The following is a 23,818-nucleotide window of genomic DNA, read 5'->3' on the forward strand; positions in this document are numbered from 1 at the left end:
TGAAATCTTCATTTAAACATTAATAGTGCAACCAAGGCTCAGCCGGCACCTGAGTGGATGTTGTGTTTGTGAGTGTGGTCCCCGAAGCAAAAGTCCAACGCATGGTATCTTCATTCAAGAAGAAGAAGCAGCAAGAGTTAAGAACAAGAGAGGCAAACTGTGTGTGTATAACAGTTTAGAGAGAACACTCTAAACTCTACTTGCTTCCTGGAGAGGAAGGAGGGCGTGAAAGGATGAGAGGAAGATGGAGCGATAGAGGAGGACAGGACAGAGGACTGGAACGATAGGGGTTCATTATTCCAAATGAAAGGTTTCATCCGGGAAATGTGACAAGCCAAGTTGTGCAACTGAATACATCACAGTCACTCTTTCTTACATTTCTTCCTTTCCCTTTCCTTCATTAGTTGCTTCCATCCTTGCTTTTACGGCCAGTTTTCTTTAGACATGTTAGGCATACATCACATACAGACACAGTAGTAGCCAGTAAACCAGTATTGATCAGCATGTCTGGTATTTATATTGTGTATTTATACTTATTTATATTGTGTATTTATAATGCAAACTGTTTTTATTTTTAACTTTCACTTTTGATACTCTTTGTGCTTCCTGCCCTGTGTGCTGCTATACAATGCTGCTGGAAGCTCAATTTCCCTGAGGGAGTCTTCCAAAGGGATCAATAAAGTTCTATTTAATCCAATACATGAGCATTTCCAAGTCACTGAATATGTCTTGGATTTCTTTTACATCTCTCATTAAGAAACACAAACAGTTTGGCACTTTATCACAAATCTATGACAAGTAAGCAAAACTGTGTGATCATACTGGTGTTGGCAATAATCACATAATCTAAAGTGATTAAAATGTAATATCTATTTCCAAAAGTAATCTGTAACTTTGTCAACATTAGACCTGGAAGTGCGTGTGTGTGTTTAACTTGTTCGTTAGTGCATTTATTTTGGGACGTGCTGAAGCAGGTGTGAATATTCCTTTGGAGTAGCTGTGCAGCTCTTTGCAGGATGCTCTGGCAGACTTTCAAATGCTCGTTAAACTGATTAAGTGCATCACTGCATATTTAATGACTTCACATGTGAAAGTGTTATGGTTTATAAGATTAAAAAGCATGTTGTTCCAGCTGTCAAAACTGAAAAGGAAAACTGACCTGAATCGGTCATGCCCCCTCTTGAAAGATGAAAATAAATAAATACAATTATCAGCCCACCACCTTCTTTCTTTTTGTTTGGTAGTTCAGCATGTTTTGTTTGTTTCTTTCATTTACTGCATTTAATCTTTGATCGTGATTCCTTTGATTTTGATTACAGAATCAAAGCAATCTCCAATTAGCAATTCAGATTTAAGATCAGAAGTCATGCTCAAAGATCAGGAACTAAGGCTCAGAATCGAGACTAAAGGTCAAAAATCAGGATCAAAAGTTGCCAATCAAGATCAAAGGTCAGTGTTCATTACCAAAGTTCAAGGATTGGGGAATGAAGTTTAATGATCAGGATCAAAAGTCAGCAATTAGTGGTGGAGCTGGTTTAAAACTGTGTATAATTTAATCATTTCCATTATATCTTGGAATTTATTTAATGTGCTGCTATTTGTTATGCATTTGTCACTTTTGTACTTTATATCATTGCTAAGCTGATGACACACTGTTATATACAGTGAATCCAGAAAGTATTCACAGCTCTTCAGCCTTATTCCAAAATGGAGTAAATTCATTTTTTTTGCCTCAAAATTCTACTCACAACACCCCATAATGACAACATGAAAAATGTTTTTTTTTTGCAAATGTATTAAACAATAAAAAAGAAAAGAAAAAGAAAATTGTTGTTGTTGTTTAATGCTGACAAATTATACAGTGTTTCTTGTCTTTCTGATGCCTGGTTCTGTTTTTTTTTTATCTCTGTTTAAGGTGCAGCTCCATCCAGAGATGGGAATTGTATTTGTGCTGGAAACCCTCCTGTCCTGTGCACCAACAGCATTTCCTGTATATTCGTTTGGTGAATTGTTTATGTGAATTGTTCTGTAATTTATGTTTGTATCATGGCCCAAGCAGAGGGTCACCCTTTGTGTCTGGTCTGCTTGAGGTTTCTTCCTCAGAGGGAGTTTTTCCTTACCACTGTTGATCTGGGGGTTAGTAAGGTCAGACCTTACTTGTGTGAAGTGCCTTGAGGCAACTCTGTTGTGATTTGGCACCATATAAATGAAAATAAATTTGAAAAAAAGAAAAAGAAAAAAAAGACGTCACGTACATAAGTATTCACAACCATTGCTCAATACTTTTTTGCACCTTTGACAGCAATTACAGCCTCAAGTCTTCTTAAACATGATGCCACAAGCTTGACGCACTTATCTTTGGGAAGTTTTGTCCATTCCTCTTTGCAACACCTCTCAAGCTCCATCAGGTTGGATGGGGAGTGTCAGTGAACAGACATTTTCAGATCTCTCCAGAGATGCTCCATCAGATTTAGGTCTGGGCTCTTGCTGGACCACTCAAAGACATTCACAGAGTTGTCCTGAAGCCACTCTTTTGATATCTTGTCTGTGTGCTTAGGGTCATTGTCCTGCTGAAAGATGAACCGTTGCCCCAGTCTGAGGTCAAGAGTGCTGTGGAGCAGGTTTTTATCCAGGATGTCTCTGTACTTTGCTGCATTCATGTTTCCCTCAATCCTGACTAGTCTCCCAGTTCCTGCTGCTGAAAAACATCTCCACAGCACGATGCTGCCACCACCATGCTTCACTGTAGAGATGGTGCCTGGTTTCCTCCAAACGTGACGCCTGGCATTCACGGCAAACAGTTCAATCTTTGTCTCATCAGTCCAGAGAATTTTCTTTCTCGTGGTCTGAGAGTCCTTCAGGTGCCTTTTGGCAAACTCCAGGTAGGCTGCCGTGTGCCTTTGACTAAGGAGTGGCTTTGGTCTGGCCACTCTGTCATACAGGCCTGATTGGTGGATTGCTGCAGAGATGGTTGTCCTTGTGGAACGTTTATTTGTCTCCACACAGGAGAGATATGCATCCCATCCAGGGGAGTCGTAGTCATTTTTTCAGAGTAACAACTACATCATGATTGATAACGACGAGTCTATTGCTGAACACTTTAATGAATACTTCGTTAATGTGGGTAAAAATCTTGCCAGTAAAATTGACTCATCAACTAATAACTTCTGGGTAAATAATTCAACGTTTAACAAATCTGTTTCAATGTTCATTGGTGGTACTCATGAAAGGGAAATACTTGATCTGGTTCATGGTTCAAAAAGTAAGAAATCGACTGATTTTAATTTAATTTAATTTTAATTAGGATATGGCTTTGTATAGTAAAACCGTTCAATTATATTTGCAATATGTCACTAAGTACGGGTAAATTTCCTTCTCAAATGAAAATAGCCAAAGTAATTCCTCTATTTAAAACTTGTGACAAACACACATTTTCTAATTATAGACCTATATCACTCCTGCCACAATTTTCCAAAATTTTGGAAAAAATATTTGCTAAAAGATTAAATGATTATTTACTGAAGCATAACATCATTTGTGAAGAACAATATGGATTCAGAAGGTCTCGAACTACATCACATGCTTTGATGGACTTAATACTGAAAGTATAGCAACTGCAATTGACAATAAACAATACGCAATAGGTGTTTTTTTTTTTTTACAGAAAGCGTTTGACACAATTAACCATGGAATACTATTAATTAAACTGCAGAAATATGGAATCAGAGGTCTGGCATATGAATGGATAGCTAGTTATTTACAAGGCAGATTTCAGTATGTTCAATTCAATAATACAAATTCTGAACTCAGGGATGTCACATGTGGGGTGCCGCAGGGCTCAGTGCTGGGTCCTTTGTTGTTTATAATCTATATAAATGATATAAGTTGGGTGTCGAGTTCACTGAGATGTGTCCTTTTTGCGGATGATACAACTGTGTTCTGTAGTGGTGAAAATCTTGAACAGCTTCTGGACATAGTGGAGAAAGAACTGGAAAAATTTAAGGTTTGGTTTGACGCTAATAAGTTGTCACTCAACCTTGAGAAAACTAAATGTATTATATTTGGAAATAAACAGGCACCCAAATGTAAAAAATTAACTATAAACAATAAGGAAATTGAGTTAGTAACAGAGAATAAATTTTTAGGTGTTATAATTGATAATAAACTTAGCTGGAAACCACATATAAATTATGTGAAATCAAAATTGTCAAAAACTATAGCCATTTTGTATAAAGCCAAAGACCTACTGCCGCAAGAAGGGTTACTTACTTTATATCATTCTCTGATGGTACCATATATGACATATTGTGTTGAGTCATGGGGAAACACTTACAAATCAAATACCAATCCAATATTCCTTTTGCAAAAACGAGCCATACGAATCATCTGCAATAAACAATATCGTGAACCAACTCATTCTCTATTTGTGTCTTTAAATTTATTAAAATTCATAGATTTGGTCGATTACATTACAATTCAAACTTTATTTCGAGCGAAAAAACAAGCCTTACCGAGACATGTGCAGAGTCTGTTCCGATTGAGGGAATCCAGATATAGTTTAAGAGGTTGTGCAATTTTTATGAAACCACCAGTAAGAACAAATGTAAAGGGTTTTTGTGTGTCTGTGGTTGGGGTGAGGAAATGGAACAAATGTTCAACAGAGGTTAGAATGAGTAGTACCTTAGTAAGATTTAAGAAACTACTCAAAAAGAACATCATGTCTAAGTATCATAAAGAAGCAAATATAATTTGATTTATGGAATGTTCAATTTATAAGTGGGACTTACTGTATATTTGAATGTGTGGGTATGTGTATGCGTATGTAGATATATAGATATGGGTAGGTGTATATGTATATAAGTGACTGTGTATATGTATGTATATATTTATGTTTGTAAAGTATATACGTATGTATATAGGTATATATGGCACAGCCCAAGCAGAGGGTCACCCCCAAGAGCCTGGTCTGCTTGAGGTTTCTTCCTTATAGGGAGTTTTTCCTCACCACAGTTGCCTAGTGCTTGCTCTGGGGGTTGGTAAGGTTAGTCCTTACTGGTGTAAAGTGCCTTGATTCGACTTTCTTGTGATCTGGTACTATATAAATATAAGTGAATAGTATATTGATGTGTATGTCTGTGTGTCGACATGTAGTAGTGAATTTGTATTTATGTAAATATGACTGATTAGAATTGTTGGACTTGTACTAGCAGGGGTGGGCGCTAATAAGCTTTGCTTCAGCCCACACCCTTTCGGACTCACTAGTTTTGTCTGTGTTTGTTTGTGGAATTGTTCATTTTTTTCTATTTGAATATTTTGTGTGCCGAATAAAAAACTTTGTCACTTGTCACTTGTCACTCTCATTCATTTCATCCTCCAGAAAGTGGGGATAAGCACAGGCACCAACATTTCTCAGGGCCGATATTGGACAAAAGCCAAGATTTTATTTTGAACAGATATCATTATGGTCACTGGTCAACCACTAAAACTTGACAATCCTGGATCCCAACCTTAACTTAAAACTCTGTAACAAAGAGGTTCAGTTCTAATTTTACAATTGGCAAATACTGTGGAAAATTAGACCTTTCCTTCAACCCTAAGATCTCTAACTTCACACATTTATTATCATGACCTTGACTCCTGTTGCACATTTTTCAACCACCTCTGCAAATGTTACCCAGTTTGGTTCCAACTGGTTGAGACTTTTGAGCTCAGTACAGATTACATCAGTTCCAACCTGTCGAAAGTGTCTTTGTCAAGTTTAGGCAGCATCTTGAATTTTTACTCCTCACACCCGTATTAAGAGTTCTCAAGGAAGTTCAAGGTGTTCTAACAGTGACATTTTGGTGGCGCTGCTCCTTGACTTTGGAACAGCCTCGCACCACAATGTCTCAGCCAATTATCACACATAAACGCATCTTGAAACTTAATCGCTTTCTCGATATGTGACGTGGTGATGATGTGCAGTGCTAATAATGCTGGTTCATTCACGATTAAGATCTGCACTTTTGTAGTTATGATCTATCGCAGTTGCAGAAGCATTGTCATCAAATGATGTCATTTGCATAAGAAGGGCATTGATGTGGGCTGTAAAGATATCATCAGATGGGACTTGATTTAGGCTACGTTTTTCAGGCGCATCCATGCTGCTTCCACTCATTGTTTCTCAAGTGCCAACCCCCCTTTCAAATTTTATCACACGTGCCAGATTCCACGTTTATCTTTGTCTGGTTAGTTCTCGGCTTCTCTGGCTGCACAAATGTGTCAGTCACTTGTTTGTGGCGTTTCCTGCGCATGCTTTGTTTTCCTTTTTAGAACACACGATCTGGGCTGAATCCTGTCATCAGTGTTCTCACAATCAGGACAGAAGTTATGGACCAGCTGACATAACAGATGCCATTAGAAATAATGACCCATCTATATTTGTCATTATTGCACCCCGGTGACATTTTAATAACACTCGAGGGAAAATGGGGGGAAAATCCTACTTTGAGGGGGGAAATTGTTATTAATTGAATGAAATCTATACTTTGGACATTGCAGTTGTTCCATCATTTATATGGATCAAGAGTCGTGAGCTATTTTTATGTAAATTTAAATTCATTTTGGAGCAAAGTGGAGCACAATTTTTGACATTACGGCTGTATAAAATTATATTTAATGGTTTAAAATGTCCCCGTCACTGAGATGGATACAGAACATCAATTTATTTTCTGCTTTCAGCTCAAAGCAAAACCTGAAAATGTTAGCAATTAGCAATGACCCAACCTGACATTACAGAGCTCACACACACGCGGTGCGTCACAGCGTGCCGTGGAGTAATGGGCAAATGGATTCCCCAAGAACCAAGGCTAATTAGCCCGTCTTATTATGAGACATCCTAGGAATAGTCTCTGCAGGGTCCATCGCAAAGTAATGAGAGACAGGAGGACAGATTTAACTCCAAATTAACCAATAAAGGTGTCTGGAGCAGCTACAAATGATAAAGAATGAAAATGAATGTTGGAGGCATGTATACTGCGGGACAAATTAATGGTTTTTGATGTTGATTACCACTGATAATTGTAAACACACATCTAGAAGAATGTAAATTCAATGGAACAACAACAACAAAAAAAGGTTATGGCCTATAACCATAACAAACCAGCGTGTGAAGGCCATGGCTATCCGAGGATGTGATGTAGTCAGTGGTGGGCACAGTTCTAATCCGCTAACTGCTAATTAGTTAGGCTAAAGTTTATGTTAGCAGATTAACTTTGCAGCTAACTTTGAAAACCATCAGCAGATGAATTAGCTTCTGCTAAATGTAGTTCTGCTAACTTTCAGTCCATTTTTTTTTTGCTTGTAAAGGGAGTAAATTTAACAGACAAAAACCCTAAAATCACACGTTAGTTTCTGTTTATTTCCTGTTCCTGTTAGTTCCTCTTTATGAACGCAGATAGCTAGCTAACACTTCGGGTTCACAGGTCAAAGCACACAAGCACTGGTCAGAAGATAAGCAGTTACTCTGTGGACAAAAACGGTATGCAACTCAAAAGTAAATGGACTACATTTATATAGCGCTTTTCTATCTGCATCAGACGCTCAAAGGGCTTTACAAATAATGCCTCACATTCACCCCAATGTGAGGGTGCTGCCATACACACCGGGAGCAACTGCGGATTAACGACCTTGCCCAAGGGCCCTTAGTGATTAACCACTAGGACATCACCTCTCCAAAAGTCAGTATTTTTATTTATTTCTTTTTGTGCATTTGTTTTGTGTTTGTGAACGCAACACGGGTGAGCCGTAGCTCCGTTAACAGTTTACAAATATATAATATAGAGATAAACTGTTACTTCTAATACTGCAGTTTGCTGCTTTTGATAAAGATGATGACAGCGTTTGGGGTTATATTTTTTTCTAATCCTGACAAATTCATAGCAAAAGGTGTGAAAAAGTAATATACACACATTTGTACACATTGCTACTTTTTTTCCAGTCAAATTCATATCCCAGCTATTTCTTAGTTGGGAGGTTGCGATGACATCACTGACAACAAGAGGCCGATTATCTGAGGGGGGGGGGGGGGGGGGGGATGTGGTGAATAGTCTTTAACTTAGAGTTATTATAATAATTACTATTCCAAGAGGCCCAGTCACACGGCACTTAACGAAGCCCTAGAGAAACAAAAAATCTGGACTTTCATTGGCATCGTTTAACCTTCGCTCAGCTTCGTTCCTGCAGTGGTCACTTCGTCAGGATTTTTAAACTCTCGAAAAATTTGAACGAAGGGCAACGACAATCTCAATTCATCCGTATTTCGTTTTGCTGTCGTTTTTGACAGTTGCTTATCGTTTGCTTAGTTTTTGTAACGTTAGCCTTTCGGTTGACTTCGTTCAACCAGCTGAATGTTGTCACACAGTACAAAAGCCAGTTTTTGAGCACTTTTGTGGAGGAGCCATAACCAAAATACAAAGGTATGCAATGCAAAACATGTATTGCGGGTGTATGTGGACATTCACAGGAATATGCAGAAAATGTTACACTACATGGTATCATACAGTATGTACAACAATGTATGACAATGCTATGGGCTTAAAAAAAAACCTTAAGTACATCAAAACTCACAGTGGACAAAAATAAACTTTCTAATGTCTTGAAAATTCTGTCATGGTTAAACCATAACCACGCCACAATGACGGAGCATCCCTCCTGGATCCTCTAAGGCAGTGGCGGACATGAAAGTCCAAGATGGTCCAGGTTTTCCTTGCTACTGATCACCTTTTCCAGTTAATCAGGACTTTAAGTTAAGGGAGAAGCTTATCAGCAACACTATCTTTTGATGTGATCTGTTATACAGAAAACCTGGATTGTGTTGGATCTTCATGGCACACTTCTGCTCTGATCTAAGGCTTTATACCTTAAGAACAAGGTTTCAAACCATGAGCTTCCTGGATACTTATCTGGAAAAGTAAGAATGGGGCTTAAACAGGAACTTTTAGGGCAAAAATCCATTATCAAGGCATCATGGCAGGAACTCTACTGACAAACACCATTCAACCAAAAGAAGCCCCTCATAACTGTTTTCATGATGATAGTGGAGATCTATACCTAAGCAGTTGGACCAAAGACCATATGTTTAGTCAGAGGTGATGGTTTCGTGATTAAGCATTGGGCTGGAGACCAGAGGATGCTCAGTTCAAACCCCAACCAAACAATCACTCAGGGCACTTAGGCAAGGTCCTTACTCCCTGAGGTGCTCCCTGTGTGTATAGTGAGCGCCAACCTGATATCAGTGAATCTCTTGAATTATTCTTTTGCTGGTTCTGTTGTAATTTTGACCAATCACAATGCACATTTCTCACAGTCTAAAACCTAATTATGGATAGTTTAGTGAGTTGTGTGTCATACCACACAGCTTGTCTCCAGCTGGTCATTTCTAAATCTGCACATGTGCCAGTTGGGGCTAATGAGACAATAGAGTCTAAAAACAGCAGAGAGCAGCTGATCCTCTGCCTCACTGAGAGCATCTCAGACGGCATCTGTGAGAGGAACAGCAAGTCGGGTTTAAAGTTACTGACCCACTGTCAAAGCCAGACTTTTGTCTTTTTTAGGACATGCTGTACATGGCATGCTGCTTTTTTCTGTTCTTCACAAATAAACACACACACACAGTGAAATGCAATACTTTGAGAACCATTGGACTTTTCCACATTTTTATTTATTGACAACATCAGAGCTTAAAAACTAAATTCTGGCTTCTTGATATTGAAATTTATAAAATTTGGCCTCTCAAAGTCACAGTGTCAACAAAGCTCAAGAACATGACAGAATGTAAATAAAACTATAAAAGTCAAACAAAGTAAGAACACCATTAAATATAACAAGTAAATCATCACTTTTACAGCCAGTTTTCTTTAGACAAGTCAGGGGATCGATACATGAGCATTTCCAAGTCACTGGCTATGTCTTGGACTTCATGTACATCAGTCATTAGGAAAACAGTATTATTACGCATGTACTGCAGAGCTTATTGTTCCTACAAGGAATGTTTGGATAAATTTAAAATACTTCCAGTGGCCTTTGTATTTGACTTTATAACCCCAAGCTCATTCTGGTTTTTAGACTTGGACTAGTTGAGTTCATCACATCTGCAAGCAATTTTTGGAAAAATAAATTCATTTATATTTTCACTGATTTTCATCTTTTACATTTAAATTTGACCTTGAAAACCCCATTTAATATATATTTTACATTATATCTTAAACAAACGTGCCCCAATCACTCTCATATTTAAAATTGAGGTGCAGACTGGCACTGGCACCTAACAAAGTTTGATCTGGATCTGATCCAGATTGTGGACATTTGAATTTAATATTGAAAAGTCCATTTGGTGAACATTTTGCATTATATCTCAATCAAAACTGCCTCAATCACTCTTATTTGTGACACTGAGGTGCAAACTGGCACTCTTAGTGAGTTGAGCCGCATCTTATCTGTATTGCGGATTTAGCGAGTATTTGATTTCAACATTGAAAAGCCCTTTTGATTTATAATTTATCTTATGAAAAGCTACTTCTAACAGGACTTTGGCCTTGAAAATTTTTCCGAGTTAAAAATTTGTGGAATTGGAAACTTTGTAGAGGTTGTGCTGTTTTGTGTTTTTTGGTGGGGTTAAAAATGCTTCTAGTTCCAGCATCTTTGACCTACTGACCCCAAAGTTAACAGATAACCAGCTGCTAATGATACCGAGTTGATCGATCTGTCCGTTTCCAGGCACAGACAGCTGACCTGTGGCGCTGGAGATGCTTTGCATGAAAAGCATCTCCAGGTTCTGTTTGCCTCAGTGCCATGGAGACAGGCAGTATGACACTGAGCGTAAAAGTGCCATCAACAGGCCCACTTATGTGCACAATTTAATTTGCATCAAAATGCTTGGAGGTGCAGTGGGCAATCCCGGCAACTAAGCAGGAACACGGCAGAGCCCTAAAAATAGAAAGGACGGAGTGAATTCTGCGGAGCTGCAGCCGCTTGTCGAGCTGTTCCTGTTGTGACTCATAAGTGTTAGTTTTGTGTCTTAATGACGTGGGCGGATTCGTGGGTGACACTTGGGGGGAAAGTTGGTGGGTGGATGCAGCAGATGCATGGGTTCGTTTCCCCTTAGACCCTGTGTCACCCATTCAGCCTCGGCTTCCTGTTGCTATGATACAACATGGATGATGCTTAAACCAGACACGCGCAGACTCTCTATTTTTTTTTTTTTTGGGGGGGGGGGGGAGAAGAGATCAGATATCTTTGTCGATATCAAAGCCAACATTGCTCATGAAGTCAAACCAGATCATTTTTAAGTAATCTGTTTCCCAGACTGCAGTGTGTCACTGTCACTAATTCAGTGTTTTCACATCAAAAAAAAGGAATGACAGCATTTATATTGTCACCGATCGTGGAGAGAGCGCTATGTTCCCACTTTGCTCTCAGGATGTTGCTGATGAGGAAAACAGAAATGTGAGCCGTGATACTTAATATATTCCTGCCTGAACTCTGCTTCTGGTATTTCCTGAGATGCTTCCAAACTGCAAAAACCACTCAGGCAAGAAAAACTATTATTACTAATCGGAAAGGATGGAGGCATCAGCTCTTTTTCACTTTGGTTCAGTGTATAGTTATGACGTAACTTTTTTCTTATTTTTAAGTATGGCGATAGCAGCCACGAATGGTGAACGAATGATTTTCTTAACCTGTTTATTCTAGTTAATGATCACGGGGGGGCTGGAGCCTATCCAGAGTCGTATATGGCTCTGTGAACGTATCCCAGTGGTCACTAGGCGAGAGGCAGAGTTCGTATAACAACAACACATTATTATCATTGCCAGATTTTGCTCATTTAAGGCCAAGTCACACCGCAACCGTGGGCAATTTGGGAGAGTCACCGACAGTCTCCACCCATCGCAGTCCCCCCCCCCCCAAAAAAAATAAAACAGAAAACTGTTGCAGACATATATCTATCTATATATATATATATATATATATATATATATATATATATATATAAGTACTTCGCAGTGGTCACAAAGACACCGTCACACAACATATGCATAATGGTGGCACCATTGTTGTAAGATGGTCTTTTGTATATTTGCACTAATTCCTAAGACAGTCTTCCTTCAGGTTGTCGTGTAGCTTCTGGCATGTCTTCTCTCTCTCTCTTTTTCCCCTTTTTGATTGTGGTGCTTTTGGGTGGGATGGTGTACATATTAAAAATAAAATTGATGCTTTCTGTTTGGCAACCTGAGTGATCGTGTGGCTTCCGAAAACATTATTCTGCTGCAAAATGTGTGTTCCATTGTCATTCACGTGTTACCCTGTGACACATTCCCTAAAACCTTTTTTCCTGACAGTCAAGTGAATCTGGCCATTCTTCACTATTAAGTAATACCATTATAGCGCCTTGACATTCCATTATTTCTGATCATTATTTTCTTTTCCTTTGCTTGCTTGCCTCTACTGGTGGTTGGCTCTCACTGCGGTATTGTATCACTTCCTGTTCCGGAGCACAGCGGTGTTTTTCTGTATCTGTTAGCTGTTTAATCTGCGCAGTTAGATTGATCTAGTTATCTAGATTACGATTTGTTTCCCAGTGTAATCTTTACGTGCCTTAACTAAAGCACTCCTTCTGCTGAATCACCTCTAAATTATTTACACATTATTCACTTTGCGTGTTTTTAGGAATCCGCTAGCTTAGCGTAGCTACTAGCTCTTAGCCGATTTAGCATGGCGGCTTCTCCTGTCTCTCCCGCACTTTTCTGCTCTGGGTGTGAAATGTTTAGTTATTCCTCGGCCTCCTTTAGCAGTAATGGTACTTGTAATAAGTGTAGCTTATTCGTAGCTTTGGAGGCCAGGCTGGGCGAATTGGAGACTCGGCTCCGCACCGTGGAAAATTCTACAGCTAGCCAGGCCCCTGTAGTCGGTGCGGACCAAGGTAGCTTAGCCGCCGTTAGTTCCCCCCTGGCAGATCCCGAGCAGCCGGGAAAGCAGGCCGACTGGGTGACTGTGAGGAGGAAGCGTAGCCCTAAACAGAAGCCCCGTGTACACCGCCAACCCGTTCACATCTCTAACCGTTTTTCCCCACTCGACGACACACCCGCCGAGGATCAAACTCTGGTTATTGGCGACTCTGTTTTGAGAAATGTGAAGTTAGCGACACCAGCAACCATAGTCAATTGTCTTCCGGGGGCCAGAGCAGGCGACATTGAAGGAAATTTGAAACTGCTGGTTAAGGCTAAGCGTAAATTTGGTAAGATTGTAATTCACGTCGGCAGTAATGACACCCGGTTACGCCAATCGGAGGTCACTAAAATTAACATTAAATCGGTGTGTAACTTTGCAAAAACAATGTCGGACTCTGTAGTTTTCTCTGGGCCCCTCCCCAATCAGACCGGGAGTGACATGTTTAGCCGCATGTTCTCCTTGAATTGCTGGCTGTCTGAGTGGTGTCCAAAAAATGAGGTGGGCTTCATAGATAATTGGCAAAGCTTCTGGGGAAAACCTGGTCTTGTTAGGAGAGACGGCATCCATCCCACTTTGGATGGAGCAGCTCTCATTTCTAGAAATCTGGCTAATTTTCTTAAATCCTCCAAACCGTGACTATCCAGGGTTGGGACCAGGAAGCAGAGTTGTAGTCTTACACACCTCTCTGCAGCTTCACTCCCCCTGCCATCCCCTCATTACCCCATCCCCGTAGAGACGGTGCCTGCTCCCAGACTACCAATAACCAGCAAAAATCTATTTAAGCATAAAAATTCAAAAAGAAAAAATAATATAGCACCTTCTACTGCACCACAGACTAAAACAGTTAAATGTGGTCTATTAAACATTAGGTCTCTCTCTTCTAAGTCCCTGTTGGTAAATGATATAATAATTGATCAACATATTGATTTATTCTGCCTAACAGAAACCTGGTTACAGCAGGATGAATATGTTAGTTTAAATGAGTCAACACCCCCGAGTCACACTAACTGTCAGAATGCTCGTAGCACGGGCCGGGGCGGTGGATTAGCAGCAATCTTCCATTCCAGCTTATTAATTAATCAAAAACCCAGACAGAGCTTTAATTCATTTGAAAGCTTGTCTCTTAGTCTTGTCCATCCAAATTGGAAGTCCCAAAAACCAGTTTTATTTGTTATTATCTATCGTCCACCTGGTCGTTACTGTGAGTTTCTCTGTGAATTTTCAGACCTTTTGTCTGACTTAGTGCTTAGCTCAGATAAGATAATTATAGTGGGCGATTTTAACATCCACACAGATGCTGAGAATGACAGCCTCAACACTGCATTTAATCTATTATTAGACTCTATTGGCTTTGCTCAAAAAGTAAATGAGTCCACCCACCACTTTAATCATATCTTAGATCTTGTTCTGACTTATGGTATGGAAATAGAAGACTTAACAGTATTCCCTGAAAACTCCCTTCTGTCTGATCATTTTTTAATAACATTTACATTTACTCTGATGGACTACCCAGCAGTAGGGAATAAGTTTCATTACACTAGAAGTCTTTCAGAAAGCGCTGTAACTAGGTTTAAGGATATGATTCCTTCTTTATGTTCTCTAATGCCATATAACAACACAGTGCAGAATAGCTACCTAAACTCTGTAAGGGAGATAGAGTATCTCGTCAATAGTTTTACATCCTCATTGAAGACAGCTTTGGATGCTGTAGCTCCTCTGAAAAAGAGAGCTTTAAATCAGAAGTGTCTGACTCCATGGTATAACTCTCAAACTCGTAGCTTAAAGCAGATAACCCGTAAGTTGGAGAGGAAATGGCGTCTCACTAATTTAGAAGATCTTCACTTAGCCTGGAAAAAGAGTCTGTTGCTCTATAAAAAAGCCCTCCGTAAAGCTAGGACATCTTTCTACTCATCACTAATTGAAGAAAATAAGAACAACCCCAGGTTTCTTTTCAGCACTGTAGCCAGGCTGACAAAGAGTCAGAGCTCTATTGAGCTGAGTATTCCATTAACTTTAACTAGTAATGAGTTCATGACTTTCTTTGCTAACAAAATTTTAACTATTAGAGAAAAAATTACTCATAACCATCCCAAAGACGTATCGTTATCTTTGGCTGCTTTCAGTGATGCCGGTATTTGGTTAGACTCTTTCTCTCCGATTGTTCTGTCTGAGTTATTTTCATTAGTTACTTCATCCAAACCATCAACATGTTTATTAGACCCCATTCCTACCAGGCTGCTCAAGGAAGCCCTACCATTATTTAATGCTTCGATCTTAAATATGATCAATCTATCTTTGTTAGTTGGCTATGTACCACAGGCTTTTAAGGTGGCAGTAATTAAACCATTACTTAAAAAGCCATCACTTGACCCAGCTATCTTAGCTAATTATAGGCCAATCTCCAACCTTCCTTTTCTCTCAAAAATTCTTGAAAGGGTAGTTGTAAAACAGCTAACTGATCATCTGCAGAGGAATGGTCTATTTGAAGAGTTTCAGTCAGGTTTTAGAATTCATCATAGTACAGAAACAGCATTAGTGAAGGTTACAAATGATCTTCTTATGACCTCGGACAGTGGACTCATCTCTGTGCTTGTTCTGTTAGACCTCAGTGCTGCTTTTGATACTGTTGACCATAAAATTTTATTACAGAGATTAGAGCATGCCATAGGTATTAAAGGCACTGCGCTGCGGTGGTTTGAATCATATTTGTCTAATAGATTACAATTTGTTCATGTAAATGGGGAATCTTCTTCACAGACTAAAGTTAATTATGGAGTTCCACAAGGTTCTGTGCTAGGACCAATTTTATTCACTTTATATATGCTTCCCTTAGGCAGTATTATTAGACGGTATTGCTTAAATTTTCATTGTTACGCAGATGATACCCAGCTTTATCTATCCATGAAGCCAGACGACACACACCAATTAGCTAAACTGCAGGATTGTCTTACAGACATAAAGACATGGATGACCTCTAATTTCCTGCTTTTAAACTCAGATAAAACTGAAGTTATTGTACTTGGCCCCACAAATCTTAGAAACATGGTGTCTAACCAGATTCTTACTCTGGATGGCATTACCCTGACCTCTAGTAATACTGTGAGAAATCTTGGAGTCATTTTTGATCAGGATATGTCATTCAAAGCGCATATTAAACAAATATGTAGGACTGCTTTTTTGCATTTACGCAATATCTCTAAAATCAGAAAGGTCTTGTCTCAGAGTGATGCTGAAAAACTAATTCATGCATTTATTTCCTCTAGGCTGGACTATTGTAATTCATTATTATCAGGTTGTCCTAAAAGTTCCCTAAAAAGCCTTCAGTTAATTCAAAATGCTGCAGCTAGAGTGCTGACGGGGACTAGAAGGAGAGAGCATATCTCACCCATATTGGCCTCTCTTCATTGGCTTCCTGTTAATTCTAGAATAGAATTTAAAATTCTTCTTCTTACTTATAAGGTTTTGAATAATCAGGTCCCTTCTTATCTTAGGGACCTCGTAGTACCATATCACCCCAATAGAGCGCTTCGCTCTCAGACTGCAGGCTTACTTGTAGTTCCTAGGGTTTGTAAGAGTAGAATGGGAGGCAGAGCCTTCAGCTTTCAGGCTCCTCTCCTGTGGAACCAGCTCCCAATTCAGATCAGGGAGACAGACACCCTCTCTACTTTTAAGATTAGGCTTAAAACTTTCCTTTTTGCTAAAGCTTATAGTTAGGGCTGGATCAGGTGACCCTGAACCATCCCTTAGTTATGCTGCTATAGACGTAGACTGCTGGGGGGTTCCCATGATGCACTGTTTCTTTCTCTTTTTGCTCTGTATGCACCACTCTGCATTTAATCATTAGTGATCGATCTCTGCTCCCCTCCACAGCATGTCTTTTTCCTGGTTCTCTCCCTCAGCCCCAACCAGTCCCAGCAGAAGACTGCCCCTCCCTGAGCCTGGTTCTGCTGGAGGTTTCTTCCTGTTAAAAGGGAGTTTTTCCTTCCCACTGTAGCCAAGTGCTTGCTCACAGGGGGTCGTTTTGACCGTTGGGGTTTTACATCATTATTGTATGGCCTTGCCTTACAATATAAAGCGCCTTGGGGCAACTGTTTGTTGTGATTTGGCGCTATATAAAAAAAAAATTGATTGATTGATTGATTGATCAAAATTAAATCACTTCATCCCTTTACCAGCACACAACCCAACCTATAATTTTTGATTCATACAGACACCAAACTGTTTGAATTACAATAGTGTTCAGAATAATAGTAGTGCTATGTGACTAAAAAGATTAATCCAGGTTTTGAGTATATTTCTTACTGTTACATGGGAAACAAGGTACCAGTAGATTCAGTAGATTCTCACAAATCCAACAAGACCAAGCATTCATGATATGCACACTCTTAAGGCTATGAAATTGGACTATTAGTAAAAAAAAAAAGTAGAAAATGGGGTGTTCACAAGAATAGTAGTGTGGCATTCAGTCAGTGAGTTTGTCAATTTTGTGGAACAAACAGGTGTGAATCAGGTGTCCCTTATTTAAGGATGAAGCCAGCACCTGTTGAACATGCTTTTCTCTTTGAAAGCCTGAGGAAAATGGGACATTCAAGACACTGTTCAGAAGAACAGCGTAGTTTGATTAAAAAGTTGACTGGAGAGGGGAAAACTTATACACAGGTGCAAAAAATTATAGGCTGTTCATCTACAATGATCTCCAATGCTTTGAAATGGACAAAAAACCAGAGACTCCAAGATTTCTCACAGTATTACTGGAGGTCAGGGTAATGCCATCCAGAGTAAGGATCTGGTTAGACACCATGTTTCTAAGATTTGTGGGGCCAAGTACAATAACTTCAGTTTTATCTGAATTTAAAAGCAGGAAATTAGAGGTCATCCATGTCTTTAGGTCTGTAAGACATTCCTGCAGTTTAACTAATTGGTGTGTGTCCTCTGGCTTCATGGATAGATAAAGCTGGGTATCATCTGTGTAACAATGAAAATTTAAGCAATGCTTTCTAATAACACCGCCTAAGGGAAGCATGTATAAAGTGAATAAAATTGGTCCTAGCACAGAACCTTGTGGAACTCCATAATTAACCTTAGTCTGTGAAGAAGACTAAGACCATTTACATGAACAAATTGTAATCTATTAGATAAATATGATTCAAACCACTGCAGCGCAGTGCCTTTAATACCTATGGCATGCTCTAATCTCTGTAATAAAATTTTATTGGCAACAGTATCAAAAGCTGCACTGAGGTCTAACAGGACGAGCACAGAGATGAGTCCACTGTCTGAGGCCATAAGAAGATCATTTGTAACCTTCACTAATGCTGTTTCTGTACTATGATGAATTCTAAAACCTGACTGAAACTCTTCAAATAGACCATTCCTCTGCAGATGATCAGTTAGCTGTTTTACAACTACTCTTTCAAGAATTTTTGAGAGAAAAGGAAGGTTGGAGATTGGCCTACAATTAGCTAAGATAGCTGGGTCAAGTGATGGCTTTTTAAGTAGTGGTTTAATTACTGCCACCTTAAAAGCCTGTGGTACATAGCCAACTAATAAAGATAGATTGATCAAATTTAAGATCGAAGCATTAATTAATGGTAGGGCTTCCTTGAGCAGCCTGGTAGGAATGGGGTCTAACAGACATGTTGATGGTTTGGAGGAAGTGACTAATGAAAATAACTCAGACAGAACAATCGGAGAGAAAGAGTCTAACCAAATACCAGCATTACTGAAAGCAGCCAAAGATAACGATATGTCTTTGGGATGGTTATGAATAATTTTTCTCTAATAGTTAAAATTTTATTTGCAAAGAAAGTCATGAAGTCATTACTAGTTAAAGTTAAAGGAATACTCGGCTCGATACAGCTGACTCTTTGTCAGCCTGGCTACAGTGCTGAAAAGAAACCTGGAGTTGTTCTTATTTTCTTCAATTAGTGATGAATAGTAAGATGTCCTAGCTTTACGAAGGGCTTTTTTATAAAGCAACAGACTCTTTTTCCAGGCTAAATGAAGATCTTCCAAAATAGTGAGACACCATTTCCTCTCCAGCTTACGGGTTATCTGCTTTAAGCTGCGAGTTTGTGGGTTATACCACGGAGTCAAGCATTTCTGATTTAAGGCTCTCTTTTTCAGAAGAGCTATAGCATCCAAAGTTGTGCTCAATGAGGATGTAAAGCTATTGATGAGATAATCTATCTCACTCACAGAGTTTAGGTAGCTACTCTGCACTGTGTTGGTATATGGCATTGGAGAATATAAAGAAGGAATCATATCCTTAAACCTAGTGCAGCGCTTTCAGAAAGACTTCTACTGTAATGAAACTTATTCCCCACTGCTGGGTAGTCCATTAAAGTAAATTTAAATGTTATTAAGAAATGATCAGACAACAGGGGGTTTTCAGGGAATACTGTTAAGTCTTCAATTTCTATGCCATATGTCAGAACAAGATCTAAAGTGTAGTTAAAATGGTGGGTGGGCTCATTTACATTTTGAGCGAAGCCAACTGAAACTAACAATAGATTAAATGCAGTGTTGAGGCTGTCATTCTCGGCATCTATGTGGATGTTAAAATCACCCACTATAATTATCTTATCTGAGCTAAGCACTAAGTCACAAATGGTCTGAAAATTCACAGAGAAACTCACAGTAACGACCAGGTGGACGATAGATAACAACAAATAAAACTGGTTTTTGGGACTTCCAATTTGGATGGATGACTAAGAGTCAAACTTTCAAATGAATTAAAGCTCTGTCTGGGTTTTTGATTAATTAATAAGCTGGAGTGGAAGATTGCTGCTAATCCTCCGCCTCGGCCCGTGCTTCGAGCATTCTGACAGTTAGTGTGACTCGGGGGTGTTGACTCATTTAAACTAACATATTCATCCTGCTGTAACCAGGTTTCTGTAAGGCAGAATAAATCAATATGTTGATCAATTATTATATCATTTACTAACAGGGACTTAGAAGAGAGAGATCTAATGTTTAATAGACCACAATTAACTGTTTTAGTCTCTGGTGCAGTTGAAATACACTGCAAATACACTACCACACAAGCGTAAAAATTCATATCATAGAAATTTTTTTACATCCACCAAGGATGTAATAAAATCACCTGCATTTATTTATTTGTCTGTCTGTTACCAGGATTATGTCAAAACTACTGCATGGAGTTTGATGAAATTTTCACCACAGATAGATATTACGTCATGGAAGACTCTACTGAATTTTGGATGCGATCCAAATCTGGATCGGCGGATGTCAGAAATCTCTGTTTGCTCTTGTTTTATGTATTAATTCCACAGTAACAGTGGTGAATAATTAATGAGAGAGAAGCAAAGCTCAAATTTAACAAGCATTCTTGCTATTTTGAGGATTTATTCCCTCCTTGCAAACATTACTTATTTATATGGTGGTTTGGGCAGGTGGGGGGGGGGAATATTACCCACACCTACTATGTGGAAAAATATTAAAGGTAGGCCATATTTACAACTGTAAGCTGTGTGTGTCAGGAGGAACTCCGTCCTGCCAAACATTCGTAACTTAAAATTCAAGAACCGTAAAATTCTCAAAAACAAAGTTTTTGTACATTAATACTGGGTGATCATAGCTCAGCGTGCTGAAAAATCATGCATTTCTGACATTTATAAATGTTTTTTAGCCAAATTTTGTGTTTCAAGTGTACTAGAACCCCTGAAATGCTCACATCACCCACTAGATGGCGACAAACGTTGCTCAAATGTGCAGCAAGGTACTCACTCGAGAAGTTTTGGTGAAAATAAGATTGGCTGGCAGCCAAAAATAAAAAATAAATAAAATAATAATAATAATAATATATCAATTTACAGCTGTGCCCCTTGCCCTTAGGGTCAACTTATTTGTTTCACAAAAATGAATAAATAAAATGATTCAGATTTACTTGCCACTGTGCATAAAGAAACCTTTGACAACTTTTGTAAAGAATCCACATCGCATTCTGACATTCCTACACAGAATAAGATACTTATTGCTCTAAGGAAGCAATTCCTTTCATCACATTCTTCAATTTAAAAAATATGAAAGTGATAAATGGACATGTGCACCAAGAGAGAACATGTATAGATGATGTTTATGTTTTCAACAGGAGGTCTCTTTATGAAGTGCTTCCAGCAAACCTAAAGCGACAATTAAGAAAGGTTTGCCAAAGCTACTGTACATCACAAAATGCACAACTTAAGAGAAACAGAAAAAAAATTATGTCAGAGTATTATTTAAAAGTGATTTCAATGAATTGCAATTACAAAACGTAACAGCTGTACATACAGTAGTGTTCAGAATAATAGTAGTGCTATTTGACTAAAAAGATTAATCCAGGTTTTGAGTATATTTCTTATTGTTACATGGGAAACAAGGTACCAATAGATTCAGTAGATTCTCACAAATCCAACAAGACCAAGCATTCATGATATGCACACTCTTAAGACTATGAAATTGGGCTATTAGTAAAAAAAAAAGTAGAAAAGGGGGTGTTCACAATAATAGTAGTGTGGCATTCAGTCAGTGAGTTCATCAATTTTGTGGAACAAACAGGTGTGAATCAGGTGTCCCCTATTTAAGGATGAAGCCAGCACCTGTTGAACATGCTTTTCTCTTTGAAAGCCTGAGGAAAATGAGACGTTCAAGATATTGTTCAGAGTGTTCAGTTTGATTAAAAAGTTGATTGAAACTTATACACAGGTGCAAAAAATTATAGGCTGTTCATCTACAATGATCTCCAATGCTTTAAAATGGACAAAAAAAAAAAAAAGAGACACGTGGAAGAAAATGGAAAACAACCATCAAAATGGGTAGAAGAATAACCAGAATGGCAAAGGCTCACCCATTGATCAGCTCAATAGCAATGAGTATAATGAATTTAACAAGTCAGTATTAGTGAAATTATCATCAGTAGTACTGTATAAATAAATCTAGTCAGTGCAATAAAAAAGAAAACAAAATCACATGTAACTCCTTTAAGTGGGGATGGACACAAGAAAACTTACAGTGCAGTGAAAACCTGTTGAAAGTTCATTTAAATATACATATAATCTGCTAAAAGGAGGTCACCAATAGGCCTGTTCCATCAATAGGAAATGAGATCTGGAAGTGGTGTCGTTCAGGGTTAATCGAACCTTGGTAGCATCTGCGGAAGTGCCCTGCTTTTCTCCTTTTGAGCAGAACCATTGTAATTAAGCATGTCATCAAAAGGAGGGTCATGTTGTGCACACAAAAACCAACTAAGACTCAGTACAATTTTGGTCAAAACACTTTGATCGGCTCAAAATTTGGTGTGCAAACCAGAAGGGAGAGTCCATCCCATTTTCTGGTGGAAAAGACCTACAAAAACATTCAAAAGGAGGTTCGATGGTTCAGATTAACCAACTGCATGGGGAAGGCTCTGAAGTCAGCTGGAAGATACTTTGGTCCCATGACACCAAATTTGACCTTTTTCATCATCAGACTCGACACTACGGAGCCGTGGAGTGACCACAGGCAGAGAGGAGCTGCACATGGAGGTAACACTTTACTGCACTCAATCTACAGGGTTCATTGCATTCCGTTTTGTTTGGATTAACTTGTTTTCATTCATCCAGAACACATGCTTCAACTCATTTTTACTTTTTGTGGATATTCTGTATCATAGCAACCAAAGCGTCTAAGCATTTTCGGCTGTGGAATAGCGAGCTGGTGGACACAGCTCCTCAGATTTCACTGTGCCTCATGAAGAATCACCAAACGCTGAATGTAGGCAACAACAAAGATTTCATTTAGGCTAATTACTTACAAACAGGGTGAAGAAACCTTGAGGTCCTTTGGACAAAGAATAACTCTGACCAGATATGGGTAAGTAGAATTAAGTAACTCATTTGTATACATCCTCCTGAAATTGCTTAGCTGTCTGGGGGGCACAGGGATTCAATCAGAAAATGCAACTTGCCAGTCAGTCACCCAAAGAATGTCTGAAGCAAATTTCAGACAAATTTGTTGAATACTTTTTGACAAAATTGACAGTGATTCTTTCCACCCCCCCCCCCCCCCTTTTCTGGGGGCCATGAGGGCCTTTAGAATCATTAAAGGTCCATGAAAATATTTCTTTATTTTAACAATGATTCAAAGAATCTATTTGCAGAATCAAGGGAAAAAACCCATTGCAGGAAAAAAAAACAAAAAAAAAAAAACAATGGCAATCTCAATGGTAAACCTTATATATTCTGCCAGCAAGAACCTGCAACTTGAAATAATCCTAAAACAATAGTTCTAAGAAAAAAAGCTAAATTTACAAAGGAATAGTTGAAACAAACATTAATATCCTGAAGTGGCCAAGTTCAGGTCCCAATTCAAGTCAGAATTTGGAGTGGAGGTTTAAAAATAAAAAATATAACGAAATGCTAAAATACCCTCAGCCGTACGAGCATAAAAACAGCAAACAGAATGTGACCTTTTGACCTCTTAAAATAGGTCAGGTTTAGCCATCTTGAACTTGTCCAAGGTCTGTGTCCCAAGAATGTTCTCTGTCAATATGACGACAGACAGACAGACGCAAAGCCTTTGCAATACCCAATGGTCATATTTTGGCCTCGGGTAAAAAGCATGTTTAAAAAAAAGACAAGTTCAGAGTGAATGCTTTTTTTTTTCTTTTTTATTAAATCAGCACAGTGCACTCGTCTGGTTGTTAGACACCTTCCTTCAGGCACTCCAGGGATCTTCCAGGAATTAATCATTCCCAAGTACATGAACCTGCTTTGAAAATGTTTTATGCTTAACAAATCTGACTTAAGAACACGTGTCAGTATCATTGGAACTAAAGAGCTATATTTGGACA

The sequence above is a fragment of the Thalassophryne amazonica genome, chromosome 19 (assembly GCF_902500255.1).
Source record: "Thalassophryne amazonica chromosome 19, fThaAma1.1, whole genome shotgun sequence".
Taxonomy (NCBI): Eukaryota; Metazoa; Chordata; class Actinopteri; order Batrachoidiformes; family Batrachoididae; genus Thalassophryne; species Thalassophryne amazonica.